Raw genomic sequence first — 19,232 nt, forward strand, 5'->3', positions numbered from 1 at the left:
CATTGACAAACATCACATTTAGCAACGAAATTTTTGATTTCACCATTCATCCTGTTCCGATAAAATTCATGAGAAATGCTCTTGTAGGTTCTAAGAAAACCATAGTGACCTGTAGTTGGTGATGCGTGTAATTCCTGCAATATGGTTTGCTTGTGGGCTGAATTAGGCATTAATAAAATCCTCCCTTTAGAGCCCCAAAGGTACGGAGGGACTGAAGTTGGTTCTTTTTTTTTTTTTTTTCTTTTTGTTTTTTTGTTTTTTTGTTTTTTTGTTTTTGTTTTTTGTATCTTTTGGATAATACCTTGGGTCTCTAGATTTTGCCACCATTCTGTCCTAATTTGTTCAAGAGTAGTACATGCAATTACAAATTTAGCTATAAGTTCAATTTGTTCAGAAAGTTGTGAGAGTGCATTTACCACAACATTCTTAGTCTCTTTCTTGTAAATAATCTCATAGTCATAGTCCCTTTCTTTTGTTGTTCCATGGAAGAGATTCGTTGTTCCAAAAAATATTTTAGACTCTTGTGATTAGTTCGTATTTGGAAATGTTGATCAATTAAATACGGTCTCCACTTTGTAATTACATGCACTATGTGTTGATGTGGGATGGAGAAAGTACCTTACTGATAAAAGCAATGGGGTGTCTGTCTTGAATTAAATTGCACCAATGCCAATTCATGATGCATTAGGCTCGATGATGAACACCTTGTTGAAATCTAGCAAGGCAAGAACTGGTGTGGTGGATATTGCATGCTTAAGCTTGACAAAGGCTTGTTCAGCTTCCTCACTTCATTTGAATGCATCTTTTTTTAGTAGAGCGATCAACGAAGTGTTAATCTTTCTGTAATCCTTGAAAAACTTGTGGTGGTAACCAGTCAATCCTAAAAATTCTCACAACCTTTTGATTGTTTGTGGAATAGGCCAATTTGTTATCACTTGTATTTTAGAAGGATAAAGTGAAAGACCTTCTTGGAAACAATATATCCAAGGTATTCCATGTAACAACCCGAAAAATTTTAAATAATTTGAAATTATAAGAAGATAAAAGGGGAGGAGGAATAACTTGGGAAAAGAGTGTGGCACCAAGCATTTGTCGACGAATGGATTGGTCTCGTTGACGAATGTTCTACATAGCTCGTCGACGAGGTTACGTGTCTCGTCGACGAGGAATTACTGAGAGGGGTTTTTATAGACTGAAATTCGTTGACGAGTTGGCTGTCTCGTCGACGAATTGTGTATAAGACTCGTCGACGAATCAACGTGTCTCGTCGACGAATCCTTGTGTATATAAAGTGGAATTCTTTCATTTCAGCGCGAATTTCTTACATGTCTTCCCTCTCTCTCTAGAAAATTCGGCCATCCTCCCTTCTCTCTTCGTTTTCGGGTCGGACTTCCTCCGGTTCGACAATCTGAAGCTACCACGATGCTTCTGGAAGAGTTCTCTACAAATCTACCGGAGTGGATCGTCGGTGGAGCTAGTTGGGGATTCATATCAGATTTAAGGTAAAACTTTTTATGTAAAATTTGGCTTTACCCTAGTTGTAAGAAATATTATATGCGAAAAAATACTGAAGTTTTGTTCTGAGAGATGCGGATTTCAGGTGTTAAGCGGGGAACCCTGTTTGTGCAGGATTGATCATTTTAAGGGACTTTCGGGAATTAGGTAAGGGGAAACATTTTATAATAGCTTTTAGTAATTGTTAAAATGACTAATTTTGGGTAAAAATCCTATATATACAGGTAGAATCTTTCTGAACCAAATTGATATTGAAAATACTGTTTTAATTATATATGTATTAAATTGGGAAAAATTGTGTGGTTGAGACCATTTTGACAATTAAATGATTATGAGTATAATGGAATGATGAATTCATTGAGATTGTGAATGTTATTTGGTAATAAATCTTGTTTGGTTGAATACACTGGTTGGATTGTGAACTTTGTTTGGATGAAAATATTGGATGGTTGAGTATACTGTGGTAATTGCGTGGACATGGTTGATTAGTCAGGTGTGTTATTGATTTGTGGTGGGGTTCATGTAAATAATGATATAACATTGGGAGTGGTATGAGGAGGTTGTTATATCGTACCTGGTATAACAGTCATATAACATTAGCAGTGGTATGAGGAGGTCGTTATATGGACGTTTATACTGGGAGGTGAACATTGGCAGTGGTATGAGGAGGTTGTTTACCTATTTACCATGAACAGGTTGGTTAGTTTGTCCTGTGTGGACATTGATGCTGTGTGATTGGATCTTGTATGGATTGATTATGATAGGAGAGTTATGCATGAAATTGTGTGAAGCGATTGTGTTAGCTTTGTACGAATGTTAATAGATTAAATATTTTGGGTAAAGTAGATTATTCCACCCGGGAGCTTGCTGAGGAAGGCGAGTATTCTGGTAGTTATTCATGGATACCAGGGTAGAGGGAAGCCACTTGTATGGACGGGTGATCTTCCCCATTCTCGGTGTCTTTACCTGAATACATAACCCTAGGGCTTACTGAGAAAGGTGAGTGCTCTGGTGTTAGTACTGGAGTAGAGGGAACCTACTTATATGGGCTGGTAGATTTCCCTATTCTCGAAAATTAACAATAAAATACTGATGATTGTGAATATGTGAAAAGATGATAATGAAGTTGATTTTGTGTGATTATGGGTATGACATCTAGGTTACTTGTGGACTATGTGTACATTTTAGAAGGATATTTTAATTGTATTATAAACACTTCAGCCACACACTATTATAAACTATTTCTTCCTTACTGAGAGGTGTCTCACCCCGACAAATGTTAAATTTTCTCAGGTTATCCAGGTGATCGAGCTTAGATAGCTTTAGGGCGAGATAGTTTTGTGAGTTAAATATAGCAGATCGGACATGTTTTTGTTTATGTTAATATATATATATATCCTAGTTTTGTAATAAGAAGGATTAGGTTGTAATTATTATGGATCAATGTATGTAAATATAGTACTCTGGTATTTTCTTTTGAGGTTATTTATTATTTTTTCGCTGCGTGAATGGTATCAGAGACGCGTGTCGGTCTCTTAACGCACCGAGCCCCGCATGGCAAGTCTAGGGCGTTACAGTTGGTATCAAAGCATAACGATCTTGCGGACTTTAGGAGGATTAATACTAGAGTATAGGTTTGAATTGAATAAGGGTAGGAATGGGTAGAATAGAGTATTGGGAGGAGTTTGAGGTTGTTTTGTAATTCGGAGGCAGAAATCTCTTGACGAACTTCTATGATTTTCTGAATCTGTCGACGGTTTTGGAAAACCACGGTAAATCCATTGACGGTGATGTTTCCGAGTTGCGAAATCGAGATGTGGAATTTAAATATTGGAAGTTCAGATGATTATGGATAAATGGATCTTGGATATTTAACTGAGGATATGGATATTAATTTGGTTTTCCATTGTGATGTGTATGTCAAATATATATAAAGATGTGGAGATTCTAAATTGCCTTTGTTGTACATTTATATTCAGGGATGGATCCTAGAGGCAAGGGCGTGGATGAAGGAGGAGGAAGCGAAATGGGAGCTTCTAGCAGGGACGAGATTGACACCTCTCGGTTGTTACGAGGAATAGCTCGTCAGGTTAGGGAAGAAATGAGACGGGATTTTGGGGGAACAAGCTATCCACCAGTGCACCAGGGTTTCACCATTGATCAGTTTACACGTCTAAAACCCTCGTCTTTTGAGGGTGGCACCGATCCAATTAAGGCTGAGATATGGATGCAAGAAATGGAGAAAAATCTTGCTGTGTTGAATTGTACCGAGGAGCATAAGGTCCTCTTCGCCACTTTCAAATTGGCTGGAGAAGCTGAACGGTGGTGGCATGCAATGAAACTAATAGAAGAACAGCGAGCGGTACCAATAGCAATGACATGGGATCGCTTCAAGTAGGTCTTTTACAACTGATATTTTCCCGCCACCACAAGATATGCAAAGGCGGAAGAATTTTTCAGCCTGACTCAAGGACGCCTCACTGTTCAACAGTATGCCGCTAGATTCCTGGAGTTATCCCGTTTTGCACCTTCTATGGTTTCAGATGAATATCAGAAGGTGAGGTGGTTTGAGAGGGGCCTTAATCAGAGGATCCATGAGCATATGGCGTGTTTGTAGATTCAGGATTTCACGGAGTTGGTACAAAAAGCTACGGTGGTAAAGTCAAGTCTGCAGAGGGGTACGGAGGCATCAGAATGAAGGAAGAGGCCTGCGTATCCACGATCCCAAACAAATGTCAGACAAGGGTCGTGGAGGGGAGATAGAGATGTTTTGGGCCAGGGGTCCGAGAGGAAGGATCAGGAATGGCAGGGTGATTCGTCACGTCCCTACTGCCCTAGGTGTAATCAGTGGCATTGGGGGGAATGCCGAGGCAGGAGTGTTATATGCTACAGGTGTGGAAAACAGGGTCACATTGCTTGGGAATGTTGGGAACCACCGAGTAATGCTCCAGCCCCGAACCAAAATCAGAACCAAAGGAACAACCCGGCGCCTCGCGACGGCAGAGGCTTGGCGCGTCTACATGTTGGGTACACTTAAGGAGGGAAAGACTAAGGGCCCAGGTAATATGCTTGTGAGTAATGTGCTAATATTGGTATGTGTATTAATATTGTTTGGTTTGGCATAATTTGTTGTTGTATATGTTTGAATTGTTGGAACTTGTGGATTTGGTTGATTAATTTTAATGGTGTGTAAATGGATGACTAACGAATTTTGGAGGTGAAATTCTTTTAAGAGGGGGAGAATGTAACAACCCGGAAAATTTTAAATAATTTGAAATTATAAGAAGATAAAAGGGGAGGAGGAATAAGTTGGGAAAAGAGTGTGGCAGCAAGCATTCGTCGACAAATGGGTTGGTCTCGTCGACGAATGTTCTACATAGCTCGTCGACGAGGTTACGTGTCTTGTCGACGAATTATGTACAGGACTCGTCGACGAATCGACGTGTCTCGTCTACGAATCAACGTGTCTGGTCGACGAATCCCTGTGTATATAAAGTGGAATTCTTTCATTTCAGCGCGAATTTCTTGCATGTCTTCCCTCTCTCTCTAGAAAATTTAGCCATCCTCCATTCTTTCTTCGTTTTCGGGTCAGACTTCCACCGGTTTGACAATCTGAAGCTACCACGATCCTTCTGGAAGAGTTCTCTACAAATCTACTGGAGTGGATCGTCGGTAGAGTTAGTTGGAGATTCATCTCAGATTTAAGGTAAGACTTTTTATGTAAAATTTGGTTTTACCCTAGTTGTAAGAAATATTATATGTGAAGAAATACTGAAGTTTTGTTCTGGGGGATGCAGATTTCAGAGTGTTGAGCGGGGAACCCTACAGGTGCAGGACTGATCATTTTAAGGTACTTTTGGGAATTAGGTAAGGGGAAACATTTTATAATAGCTTTTAGTAATTGTTAAAATGACTAATTTTGGGTAAAAATCCTACATATACAGGTAGAATCTTTCTGAACCAAACTGATATTGAAAATACTGTTTTAATTATATATGTATTAAATTGGGAAAAATTGTGTGGTTGAGACCATTTTGACAATTAAATGATTATGAGTATAATGGAATGATGAATTCATTGAGATTGTGAATGTTATTTGGCTATAAATCTTGTTTGGTTGAATATACTGGTTGGATTGTGAACTTTGTTTGGCTGAAAATAATGGATGGTTGAGTATACTGTGGTAATTGCGTGGACATGGTTGATTAGTCGGGTGTCTTATTGATTTGTGGTGGGGTTCATGTAAATAATGATATAATGTTGGGAGTGGTATGAGGACGTCGTTATATCGTACTTGGTATTACCGTCATATAACGTTGACAGTGGTATGAGGAGGTCGTTATATGGACGTTTATACTGAGAGGTAAACATTGGCAGTGGTATGAGGAGGTTGTTTACCTATTTACCATGAACATGTTAGTTAGTTTGTCCTGTGTGGACATTGATGCTGTGTGATGATTAGTCCTGTGTGGACATTGTTGTTGTGTGATTGGATCCTGTGTGGATTGATTATGATAAGAGAGTATGCATGAAATTGTGTGAAGCGATTGTGTTGGCTTTGTACGAATGTTAATAGATTAAGTATTTTGGGTAAAGTAGATTATTCCACCCAAGAGCTTGCTGAGGAAGGCGAGTACTCTGGTAATTATTCATGGATACCAGGGTAGAGGGAAGCCACTTGTATGGGTGGGTGATCTTTCCCATTCTCGGTGTCTTTACCTGAATACATAACCCGAGGGTTTACTGAGAAAGGTGAGTGTCCTGGTATTAGTACTAGAGTAGGGGGAACCTACTTGTATAGGCGGGTAGATTTTCCTATTCTCCAAAATTTACAATAAAATACTGATGATTGTGAATATGCGAAAGGATGATAATGAAGTTGATTTTGTTTGATTATGGGTATGACATCTAGGTTACTTTTGGACTATGTGTACATTTTAGAAGGATATTTTAATTGTATTATAAACACTTCTGCCACACACTATTATAAACTATTTCTTCCTTACTGAGAGGTGTCTCATCCCGACAAATGTTAAATCTTCTCAGGTTATCCAAGTGATCGAGCTTAAATAGCTCCAGGGCGGGATAGTTTTATGAGTTAAATATAGCAGATTGGACATGTTTTTGTTTATGTTTATATATATATATATATATATATATATATATATATATATATATATCCTAGTTTTTTAATAAGAAGGATTAGGTTGTAATTATTATGGATCAATGTATGTAAAAATAGTATTCTAGTATTTTCTTTTGAGGTTATTTATTATTTTTCCGCTGCGTGAATGGTGTCAGAGAGGCGTGTCGGTCTCTTAACGCATCGGTCCCCGCATGGCGAGTCCGAGGCGTTGCATTCCACGTGTAATTGAGCAAAATTATATTTAGATTTCTTAACAAATAGATTATGTTAATGAAGAATGGCGAGTACAATTCACAAATGACCTAAATGATCTTCATGAGATGAGTTATATATCAGGATATCATAAAAAAAATGTGAGAACAAACCTACGTAGGTAAGGTCAGAAAATGTCATTCATGAGACTTTGGAAGGTCAAAGGTACATTAGTTAACCAAAAAGGCATAACCAATTCATAATGGCCATCATTATTTCTAAATGTCATACTTGTGTACTCAAATTTGGTGATAGCCTGATCTCAAGTCAAGTTTGGTGAACTAATGGGCATCTCCCAACTCATCTAGCAATTCATCCATAATAGGGATAGGACATTTATCCATCACAATGTTCTTGATCAATGCTCGATAATCAACACACATCCGCCAAGAGCCATTCTTCTTCTTCACCAATAAGACAAGAGAAGAAAATGGATTGACACTTGGTTGAATTAGGTTGAATTATGTTAACATTTCTTTAACTATATTTTCTATTTTTGCTTTCTAGAAATGAGGACAACGACAAGGATGAACATTACTAGGGACACTACTTGGCAATAGAGGAATACGATGATTATGTGCTCGTTGAGGTGGCGATCCTTGTGGCTCTGCAAATAGGTCAGAAAATTCTAAAATAAAAGTCTAGCCCTTCATCCTTTCCAGATTGATGTTGTAACTTTGGTGCTCGAAGTTGTAACAAGCAACCATGTCCCTTTTTAAGGTGTTTTTCTATACGATGGCTTGAAACTGTAGTGACATTAACACAACGTTTGCCTTTAAGAGTCACTTTTTGGTCATTCACAGTGAACTTTATAACCAGTTTAAAGAAATTCCAAGCTATATCACCAAAAGTCTTTGACTATTCAATACCCAAAACTACTCATGGTCTTCTAGTGTCAACAAAAAGAAATCAACATACAACATGGTTTTGCATAGTAAGTTTAACCTTCAGACACTTGCTCTGATATGTCAAGGGAAAATCTGCAACCTTCATATCAAACTTTTCACATTGCTTCATAGGATAGGCTAGTCGTGTAGCAATTTTAGTGTCCATGAAATCATTAATGTTATTTGTATCAATTATGATAGTAATGGGCTGGAAATTTAGGAAGCCACTAATTTTCATGGTTTTAGGATTAGCATAACTAGCCAAAACATGAATTTAAGAAGTGATAGATTCATTATTATCATCAGATTTCTTCCTCTATATAAGGGGGTCATCCTTAACCTCTTTTGGCTCCTCCACTAGTTCAATCATCAATAGTAATCCCTTTTTGCAACGATGCCTTCTATACCACTTTTCATCACAATGCCAACACAAAAATTTTGTCATTCTCTCTTTAAGTTCCTTCTGAGTCAAATCTTTTGGCAAGAGGATTGTAAGGAGCGGGTGGTGTGATAGCACTGTTGACATTCTGCTTGCTAAAGGTCTTGTTGGAGCGATGTCGTTGTTCTCCCAACTTCTTTTCTTCTAATCATGCAAAGGAAATTGCAACAGTCATAGTTCGTGGCCAACATACTTTGACCTCAAGCCGAATGTCAGGTAGAATACCTTTAATAAAAGTATCAACGAGTTGACTTTCATTCCAAATTTTTAGTCCTGTTTGATAGCTACTCAAATCATGTCTAGTACTCCAAGACAGTGCTAGTTTGACATATTTTAGCAAGCTCTTTGTTGATATTCTCATATACAATAGGCCCAAATTAAACAAATAATCTAGAAATGAATTTTGCCAATAAAAGCTATGTATAATGGGCTTCAAACTAGTCATACCACTGAATAACATCATCATCTAGACTAGTAGAAGCAATATTAACTTCAAATGTTTCTAGAGTGCGGTGTAAGATAAAATATTTTTTTGCCTTAGAAACCCAACAGGTAGGGTCACATTGTCTCATCGAGGAAAAATTCTACTTTCATACGAGAAGGACCACAATCACAATTTCATTGGTAACCTCCTTCGCGCACGTATGACTACTCCTTATGATTAGCTGATGCAGGGGCATCATCTTCTCTCTCTTTGTGGGATGATATAATGAGTAGTTAAAGAGCGATGCTTGTATCTTTTCAAATTAAGACTTAAAACATATTGCTAAGTTTAGCCTTTAGCCTAGCTTCCATATGGGACTGCTGAATTTTTTGAGGTCATTGCGTATGAGTGATTATCAAGAATTCCAAGATCTTGCTTTTGTTGTTGTGTTAATGACATCCACAAGAGTGCTGACTTTGATACCAAATCATAAGACCCTAGGGTTTTATTATGGAGAAATTAGGAAAAATTTTAAGAAGGAAAAATAGTAAGAGAAAATAGGGTTTGATCACTTCTAGGAGGTTTGCCTCCAAATTAGCCAAAGGTTATGAATTATGTTATTGCTTTGATGGAAAAGTCCTGTAAGGTTACATATATATACATATTCCTATTAGGAATGTAAAACATCACAATCCAAGTCCTCAATGGACTTAATCCCAATTGATTTTGGAATCCTAACACATTAAATAAAAATCCCTATATTAAATAATCATAACATTAAATAGAATTCATTGGGAATCATAATAGATTAATTAGAAATCCCAATTGATTTGGAAATCCTATCATTAAATAGAAAGTATCAATTGATTTGGGAATCCTAATGCATACTTATGTGGATATGTTGAAAACTAATGGTAACTAGATCAACAATGGAGGTTTTTTAAGTGTCAAGATTGAAAGTTGGAGGAGCCTCTTTAGGAAACATTATATTGAGGGCTTGTGATTCTCAACCAAATATAAACAATACGTCTTGCTTGAATCTAAATTTGGCGGGGACAACTAATTCAAAAGATACACAATGGGTGTAAAGCAAGTTGGCCAATAAGGTTATTACATCTTTTGAGTTGTTAAATGAGAAATATGTCAACGAATTAAAACATAACAAGTCTAGTGGAAGTGGGCTTTCTTTAATTTCCTCTAGAAAGCATAACCAGAGGATTTGTCAAACGTAAGAGAGTGTATTGTGATAGGAAGGACCTTGAAAAACCATAAACAACATGGAACTAAGATGATTTCATCATAGAGAATTCAAAGATTGAAGTGGCTTTGACTGCTCCCAAGGATGGCATGGAGGAATTCTATTGTTGACTAGTTAGACCTACGATATAAGATGAACTCAATGTTTGTTCTATAGAAAGAGGAAGTTCGGGAGAAGGAGCTAAGTTAGTGCCCCTTTTAAAACAAAGAAGAGCTATCATTTTTGAGCACAACAAGCATTTGATATTAGCTAGGGGGAGGTGCAGTATAGAGTTTATGTCATTGGCTAATGGGTTTATTAGTATGGATTTTTAAGCACATCAATGGCATTTGGAGATTAAATACAAAAACCTTCCTTTAGTCTTGGGAGCATTTGATATTTTAATCATCTATTGGTTTCGTGGGAGGAATTTTGTTGTTTATGATGCCATGTTCACTAATAGGTTTGGTAATCTTGTGGGTTCTTTTTCCTCGTCCAATTGGAACCAAGGCGTAGGGTTGGGTGGTGGTTTTTCCTTGTTCATGGTCTTAGTTTTTATAGACCTATGGGTTTTATTTGGAAGGAAATTTCTTCAATCTATTGTTTGCATCCCCCTGATTGGTTTAAAATACTCTCATGATAAGCTTGGAGGCTCATTGGTTATTTATATATAGGTGCTTGACAATTTTATTACGGAGTGTGATCTTAGGAACATCGCTTTGCCAAAATTTTGGTTTGCTTGGTTTGTAATAGGATATCATTTAGTGCTTACATGTATTGATATGTTTCTATTTACTTCTTAGTGGGGTGATGCCTTCTATGACATATCCCACGAAATTTTGTTGAGGGTTGCTTTTGGGCATTGTCTAGGTGTGTGCGAGTCTAGTTAGGTGAAGTAGGGTCTTACTCAATTTAGGTTTGATGAATTATTTCAACTTTGTTAAGGAAGTTTTTAATGTTAAGAGTGGGTGTTTAGTGCAGGGTTGTGTGTAGGGGTATACAAAATTTACCAAAAAATCGAAAACTGGATCGAAGACAAACCGCTTGAAGCTTTGGTTCGGTATTTTCAGTTTTGGTCTTCGGTTTCGGTTTTGAATATATTAAAATCGATTTTTCGGTTTCAGTTTCTATTCCACTTAAAAACCGAACCGTAAAAAATTGAAAACTAATTAAAATTTTGAAATAATTATTTTCATACAGTATATATATACATCTAGTGAAATATTTTATTTTCTAATTTGAAATATTGTGTCTTGTAGTGCTTGTTCGGGGAGTGGGAAAGAATTTTATATAAAATGTATGAGATTCATGGTTCCCATTTTGGCGATGTGGGACGAGTTTGGTGGAGTGGAAGAGCCGGGCCAGCCGGCTATTGCCTGTTGGTGTAGGGACTTGTTAGTTGTCACTTGGCTATTGCCTATTGGGAAGACCAAACTCCACTCCAGGTCCTAGTAGCTGCTGAGTGTCGAGTTGCCGACTATCATGCCCTCACAAAACACAATCACAAGTCAGTGAAGTCACAAAACTCACAACACCTCCCGCTCCCTCTGACACTCACGCCCACACCAACACCGACACCTTCCGTCCTCACAAGGCAAACCACCTCCGGCTTCCTCCCAAGTCCCATCCCCATGCCGACGCAGCGACGCTCACGCCCACACCAGTCGCCAGCGCCCACATTTTCAACGCCGACGCAGCAACTTAGCTCCCGCCCACATCTTCCACGCCAATGCAGCAACACAGCTCATGCCCACGTTTTCTCTTGTGTGAATCACAGGGTTTAGACATGGACCTAGAATACAAAATTATAATTAATTAATTTCTGTATATAATAATATATATGTATGTCGGAATGTGTGTGTGTGAACGAAAAAATGGAAAAGGAAGAAAACGGAGTAGGGGAATGTAAGAACCATGTACACCCCTAGCTGCTAGCCGTCCCACATCGATTGAATATGGGAAGGAAAAAGTTTCCCCACCTTATATATTGCAGTTGGATCTGCCTTTTACAATGAACCGTACCACACTCTCATTTGCTGCCGTGCTGGGCTTTGAATTCAAAGCCTTGGCCCAGTTAAATCAATATTATTGGCTGTGGGCTTGTGGCTTGTGGATGCCAACCCAACTTGGCCTTAACGTATTTTTTGCTTGATCGTTTAAAATTTGGTTAAAATTGAAATCACCGAACCGAACCGTAAAGTTGACGGTTTGGTTTGGTAATAAACTGATGGTATATGGTTTGGTAGCAGTTCAATAGTTTTAAAAACTTAGCAGTTGAGTTCGATTGATGGTTTTGGCAATAACCAAATCAAACCGAACTGTGTACACCCCTAATTGTGTGGATGCTTTTTTTTTTTTCAATGAAAAAAATCAATGTGTGTTGAGAAGAAGCTGAAGTAGTCAAATGAAGAGGTTTTAAGAGATGTTGGTCTTAAAAGGAATGGGATTGTATAGGATATTAAGGAGATTGATATGTTAAAGGTTTGTATGAAAATTTGGCAGGGAGGAGGATTCAATTATGTAATGAGCTCGATATGTTCTTTTAAAGGAAGAGATTACTTGGTGGAAAAAAGTTTAGGTTTATATGTGTAATTGAGGGGGATTGTAGAACTAAGATGGCAGAGTTGTAGAAGGCATACGAGTTTTATAAAAGGGAGTTGGAGCTAGAGTTAGGTGAAGTAGCTAGGGAATTCTTGATTGTAGATGAGATTTTTAGGTTTTATGAGAGTTTTTAGTCCGAAAAAGTTGTTAATGGAGTTATGTTGAAAGAGTTGATTGGTCTTTTATTTTTCATGATTGTCAACACGTGTGGACCGAGATTAAATGCCTCGATGGGGATGACTATCTAAAGAATGTGAAGCTTTTATCTTTCACTTTAAGGTTCACAGAGTCATCACTAACCTTTTTTCACTAGTTCTGGTTAAGTTCACCTAATTACAATGGATTAGTTGATCTCTAGCTAATTCTAGGGTTTATGGAACCAATAGTAACTGTTGGCCTTACAAGGCTTAACATCCTATTTTGATGCTAACAAACAAAGTAAAACTTAACATATTTGTTGAGTAATGATATTTCAGGGTTTAAGAAAAAGAATGTACAAAAAGCTTATATTTCAAAGAAGGATGATCATATGAAGCTCAAATAACATGAATTCAAAAACTAAAGCTTGAAGATCATGAGAGCATGGATATTAAAGAGAACTTGATGAAAAGCTCAAAGTATCTTAAAGCTTGAAGACAAGTAGTAGATCAAAGCATGAAGACTTAAGTGTTTAAAAATGACAAATAACTTAGAAGTCTTTATGTAAGTGCTTTAATATTTAAATATCTTTTAAAATATTGTTGAAGCTCTTTAGAGGAAATACATGGACTTAGAGACCTATTTTAAAATTTCGAAAAATGTTTTATGAAAGATCAAAGTAAGAGAGCAAAACTAAATTTGAAAATCGAAAATGAAAAAGTAGAAAGAGGACTGGTCAGCCGATTGACCAGAAAAACACTGGGTTTACTCAGTCGACTGACAGGAAATCAACAGTTAAGTTAATTGCCTAGTCGATTGACGCAATGAACTGAAATCACTTAGCCGACTGACAGTGCTCAGTCGATTGACAATTATTCAAGTTAATTTCTGGCAGACAGAAGGGTGTCAACCGCCTGTCCAACCTACTGATCCTGTGGAAATATACTACCCAGTCGCTTGTCCAGCCGATTGACTCCACGGGATTTCAAAATTTTGAACTTAACGGGAAATTTCTAAAAATTAGTTTTTCAAATGTGAACGTTATAAAAGCTTGGTGGACACTCCAAGTAACTTGGAGAACAAGGAAACTAATTCTAAAAGGCCTATAAATACTTACTTAATCTCAAGAAATTATAACTAAGGCAATTATATAGCACACTTGCATTAAATCTCTCAATCTCTCTCAAAGCTTCATATTGCTCAAACTCTTGCTGAAGAGAAATCATTTGAATTGCTGCTGAAAAATCAAGCTAAGGTTCTCACATTGAGTTTTCTCAATTACAAAGGAACCCTTGGTGAATTCTACACTCAAGCTTCAATTCTATTTCTTATTGGTATTTAAATTATTGAAGTACTTAAACTGAATTTGTACTAATCTACTATGTTTTGAGAGTGCTTTTGTACGTAGTGATTACTTCATATCTTTTGTAGTTTTTGGACGATTCGAAGTGTTTGGATCGTTGGCTAAGCGAGGGGATATCGCTTAGAGAGGCGGGCTCTAGCCTAATCAAAGGAGTGTTGTGTAAACGGTGTTGTTCCGCCCGGTAAAGGAAGTGGTTTTAGTGAATCCTTTAGTGGTTTGCCAAAGGCGAAGACGTAGGCTGGGTATAAGCCGAACCTTGTAAAAAACTATTGTCTTACTCTCTCTTTCCCTTACTCTCTTTACTTACAGCATATACGAACTGCGTGGATGTTTTAAATTCCTTAATCATAAACACTACATGGATTTGATATTAAGTAAACTTAAGCTTAATTTGTTTTTGGGATTGCAGAAACCGAAAGAGAGTACGTTGGTTGATCAATTCTTTGTGCAAACCGTAAGGGAGTACATTGATTGGTGAAACACTCAAAGACTCTTTAAACTGAAAGTTTATTTAACGCCTAAGTTTTTGGAAAGAGTATTGGATTTTATATTGCACCTCATTTTAAGAAAGCAAATTTATTAACTACAGGGTTGCAAACAAACACAAATTAAATCTTCTATCTTAGTTTGAATATTGTGGATGATTGGAAAATTGATTGGTTGATTGATTAGTTAAAGTACTTTGTTGGTTGTGGATTGAATTTTGTTTTTAAGTATTTATTATTTGAATAAATCAATAAGAAGTAAAGAATTCATTAAAAGAAGAAAAAGAAGTTAAGGATTTTTGAAAAGAATTAAAAGAAAACTTTTAAATCCAATTCATCCCCCTATTGGGACACACCTTAGTTTTCAGTAACTAATTTACGTTCTAGAGTCATCTTGGGGAGTTCAATTATGTTAGGGGAAGGTATAGGCACCCCTGCATACCCATCCTTTCAAATGATACCATGATAAGCCCAAATTGTTCAAACATTAATCAAGGTGGTCTTTGAATCTTGTTAAGGTAACTAGTTAAGTTACCTTTGCTTTATACATTGTTACGTTGCATAACCATTGGCCAACTTATCAGTGTTGTGAGAATTTCCTCATTGCAATAACTACATGAAGAACAATAACATGTTCTTTGAGGATCCATCATCAAATTCATTAATTAAAATTTATGACGTTGACAACAATGGTTTCATCATATGAATCATGCAACACATTCACAAACAATCTCAATTGCATACCAAATGTATCATTACCTTTCTTCTTGATCATACATACAAACATAATCATGTTCATGAAATACAATATGATTATATGGTCGAGGAAGAATGCTTAATGAGCTTTATTTGTCATGCCATTAAATATTGTTTCACCTTACAACCATTGGGCAACTCGTTAGTATTGTTAGGCTTCCCTCACCTCAAGAACTACACAAAGAACAACATGTTTCTCGGAGATCTATCATTGGTTAATTAAATATTTTTGGGTTTTCAAACATTCATTCCATGCTTATGTAAGATAATAAACCAAAGTCATCCCGCAACAAGTTCAATAATGTATATAGGTGTTATGCTGTGATGTAGTTTATGTAGGATAATAAACCAAAGTCATTCCGCAACGAAATAAACTACATCACAACATAACACCCATATACATTATTGAACCCATGCATACATTCTAAATCAATACATGCTTTAAAGTGAACATTCACTACTATGACTTTCGTTGCATTTTGACCTAAATTCATTATTTCAACATTCACACTTAAATAATAGCACGCAAAAAAGGGAATTAGGGTCACCTTGCTTGCGATTTTTCATTTTCTGACTTGTGCATTCAAATAAAATAAAAATGTATTCAAAACACTTGGAAAACCCTAAGAATGGAATAAAAACACTTCTCGAAATTTTTAATTTTTTTCGGGATTATTCTACAATTTTTATGAATTTTTATCAATTTATAAAGGTTAAAAACAAAATAAAATATAAGAAAAATTAATCAAAAGATTTAAAAGGGATAACAAACAACCCAATCAAAAATTTCAAAATGTTTTAAAAGAATTTTGTAGAATTACCAAATAGAAATTTAATGAAAAAACCTAAAAAGAAAATATTTTTACAATAAGGAACAACCTAGTTAATGGAAAAATTAAAATAAATAATAAATAAATACAATAAATTAGGGAAAAATTTTTAAAATAAAATATAACTTTTTTAGGCCGCCTCCTATTTTTTTTCATAATTTTATCTAATTAAAAAGTATTTTTTACTAATTTTAAAAAATTATAATAGATTATTAAATAAAATAAATAAATATGAAAAATAAAAAATGCAAATTGGACTGGCCAACTGGTCGACTTGAATAGGTCAACAAATCTAGAGATGTTGCATGCGTCACACGTGCAGGGGGAAGATGTCAGTCCAGAATACTATTTTGGTGTCATTTTCAATGACTTGCCGACAACGATGTTTGAATCCTAAAACTTGAAATCATTAGATCTTTTTTTTTGTTTGAACTCTAAATTGAGTGTCATTTTTTTTTTGGTTCGACGTTTATCGACCTTAAGAATCCTTTCTAACAAAAGAATAGGCCAAACCCCACAAAATACATGTTTCAAGTTTGGTTGGCCTTCGCTAGCAACCATGGCGACAACCAAATTTTTGGAACGTGAAAAGCCCAACTTCTCAAACTCTACTCTCCTCATTTTTTCTGGCTGGAGAAGCTCTAATGAGCCTTCTCTTTTGTCTTTTTATTTGTAAAACAACCAAAAATTATTGATTCTACGTAGCCAAGGCCTCAGAGCGAAGAAAATCAAAGTTTTAAGTTGGAAAAATCCCAACTTTAAAAAGACAAAGTTAAAAAACCTACCTTTAAGCAATCTTACCTTTTCGCGAGTATTGGGTCATCATCTTTGGCCATAAAATAAGAGTTTAAAAGTACCAAATGCTAGGTTTTGAGGGAAACCAAGATTAAAAGACTTACCTCGCATGTTAGTACTCTAAATCTTTGAGAAATCTCATATTTTCGCACGCCAACCTCTAAAATTTGGAAGTATCTCCTTATTTTTGTCTTTTCTCTCCTTTAGCTTAGATGCACAAGCTTCCTCTTGTGCTCCAACATACTCCCCTTACCATTTCTATTTCTATACACACCAATTCCTCTATGTGTCTTCCTTACCTTCAATCTCCCCTTTGTGCCTCCTTTCTTCTTTGTCTGCCTCCCTTTGAGTTGAACACATCTTCCTCCCTCTTCTTTGAAACTTAAGCCCCGTTAGATAGAGCAAGGGTAAGGCTTCCTTTTCTCCTATTTCAAAAAGGCCTCTTATCTTAAAAGGAGCTTACTTTCACATTCAATGGGGGTGTTTGGACCCTTTCTCTACCTTAGCTTTGTCCAATTTTCAATTAAAATATGGGTAAGCCTTCCTTTTTGATTAAGTGGGCATCCATTCACAACATTAAAGTTCTATACTACTCTGAATGTAGGCTTTGCTTATTGAAATGTGGGGAAAAAAATTGAATTTCAATGAACTGCTCCTAAGCTTCCACTAACTCTTGAATTGCTGTTCTAACCCTCATTTAGTCCTAATTCTAGTTAAATTGGCCTTGGACAAAATAAGGTATCAACAGTTGCCCCTCCTTATTTGTTTTTTACCATGAGTACTTAGGATGCATTCTTCCTAACACTTATAAGGTAAGAGACGCAAAGATAAAGACCATTATTTTGATTGTGGAGCAATTTAGCCAATTTACACAAATAAGTGTGAGATGAATCCTAGGTTAAAAGGAAATCCACAGCTAGAACTCTGGTGGGGTTCAAGGATGGAAATAAACCTTGGTTTGGGTTAAGAACTACCTTAAAGAAGATGCTATGTGGAACGAGAGAATTTGTAAAGATTGACTATTGAGGAATTTTTAAGATGCAATGAGTAAATGAAAAAAAGGATATGGGACCACTTGATAAGTACCAAGTCAATTATGTAAGGGTATCCTAAGATAGAAAAGAAAAAGGGATCACTGGGTAAGAACCTAACCAGTTACATAGTGTTGGCCTTACAAGACTTAACATCCTATTTTGATGCTAACAAACAAGTGGAATTTAACATATTTGGTTGAGTGATGATATTTCAGATCTCACATATGTGAAAGCAAGTCAAGTACTTACAAGGATCAATTGAAACTTTTATTCCAAAGGAACATGATCATATGAAGTTTAAAGAATACTTAAAGGCATGGATGATATATTAAAGCTTATGACTATGAGAGGATGAACTTGATATTAAAGCTTGAAGAAAAGGGCCAAGACAAAGCATGAAGACTTAAGTGTTTAAGAATGACAAATGATTTAGAAGTCTTTATGTAAGTGCTTTAATATTTAAATATATTTTGAAATATTGTTGAAGCTCTTTGGGGGAAATACATGGACTTAGAGACCTATTTTAAAATCCCGGAAAATGTTTTATGTAAGACCAAAATAAGAGAGCAAAATTAAATTTGAAAACCAAAAATGAAAAATTAGAAAAAGGACTGGTCAGCTGACTGACCAGAAATACTCTGGGTTTAGTCAGCCGACTGAGAGATAAACAACAACAAAATTAACTGTCTAGCCGACTGACTCGATTAATTGAAACCACCCAACCGACTGACAGTGCCCAGCCGACTGACCAATTTTGAACTGTGTCACGCCAGTCGACTGACTATTTCCTAATTTTAATTTCTGAAAGAAAGAAGGGTGTTAACCGCCTATCCAGCCGACTGACCCTGTGGAAACACACTACCTAGTCGCCTAGTCAGCCGCTTGACTCCACGGGTTTTGATTTTTTAAACTCCAAAGGGAAAATTTCAAAAATTAGTTTTTCAATTATGAATGTTATGAAAACTTGGAGGATACTCCAAGTTACTTTGGGAACAAGGAAACTAATCCTAAATGCCTATAAATACTCCTTTAATCCCAAGAATTCAAATATACAAGTAATCACACAACATATTTGCATCAAATCTTTCAATCTCTCTCAAAGTTTCATATTGCTCATACTCTTGCTGGAGGGAAATCATCTAAATTGCTAAAACACCAACCTAAGGTTCTCATTCTGAGTTTTCTCAAATCACAAAGGAACCCTTGGTGAATTCTACACTTGAGCTTCGATTCTATTTCTTATTGGTATTTAAATTATTGAAGTACCTAGAGTTAAAATTGTACTAATCTACTATATTTTGAGAGTGCTATTGTATGTAGAGATTTCTTC

The sequence above is a fragment of the Malania oleifera genome, chromosome 7, assembly GCF_029873635.1.
Source record: "Malania oleifera isolate guangnan ecotype guangnan chromosome 7, ASM2987363v1, whole genome shotgun sequence".
NCBI lineage: Eukaryota > Viridiplantae > Streptophyta > Magnoliopsida > Santalales > Ximeniaceae > Malania > Malania oleifera.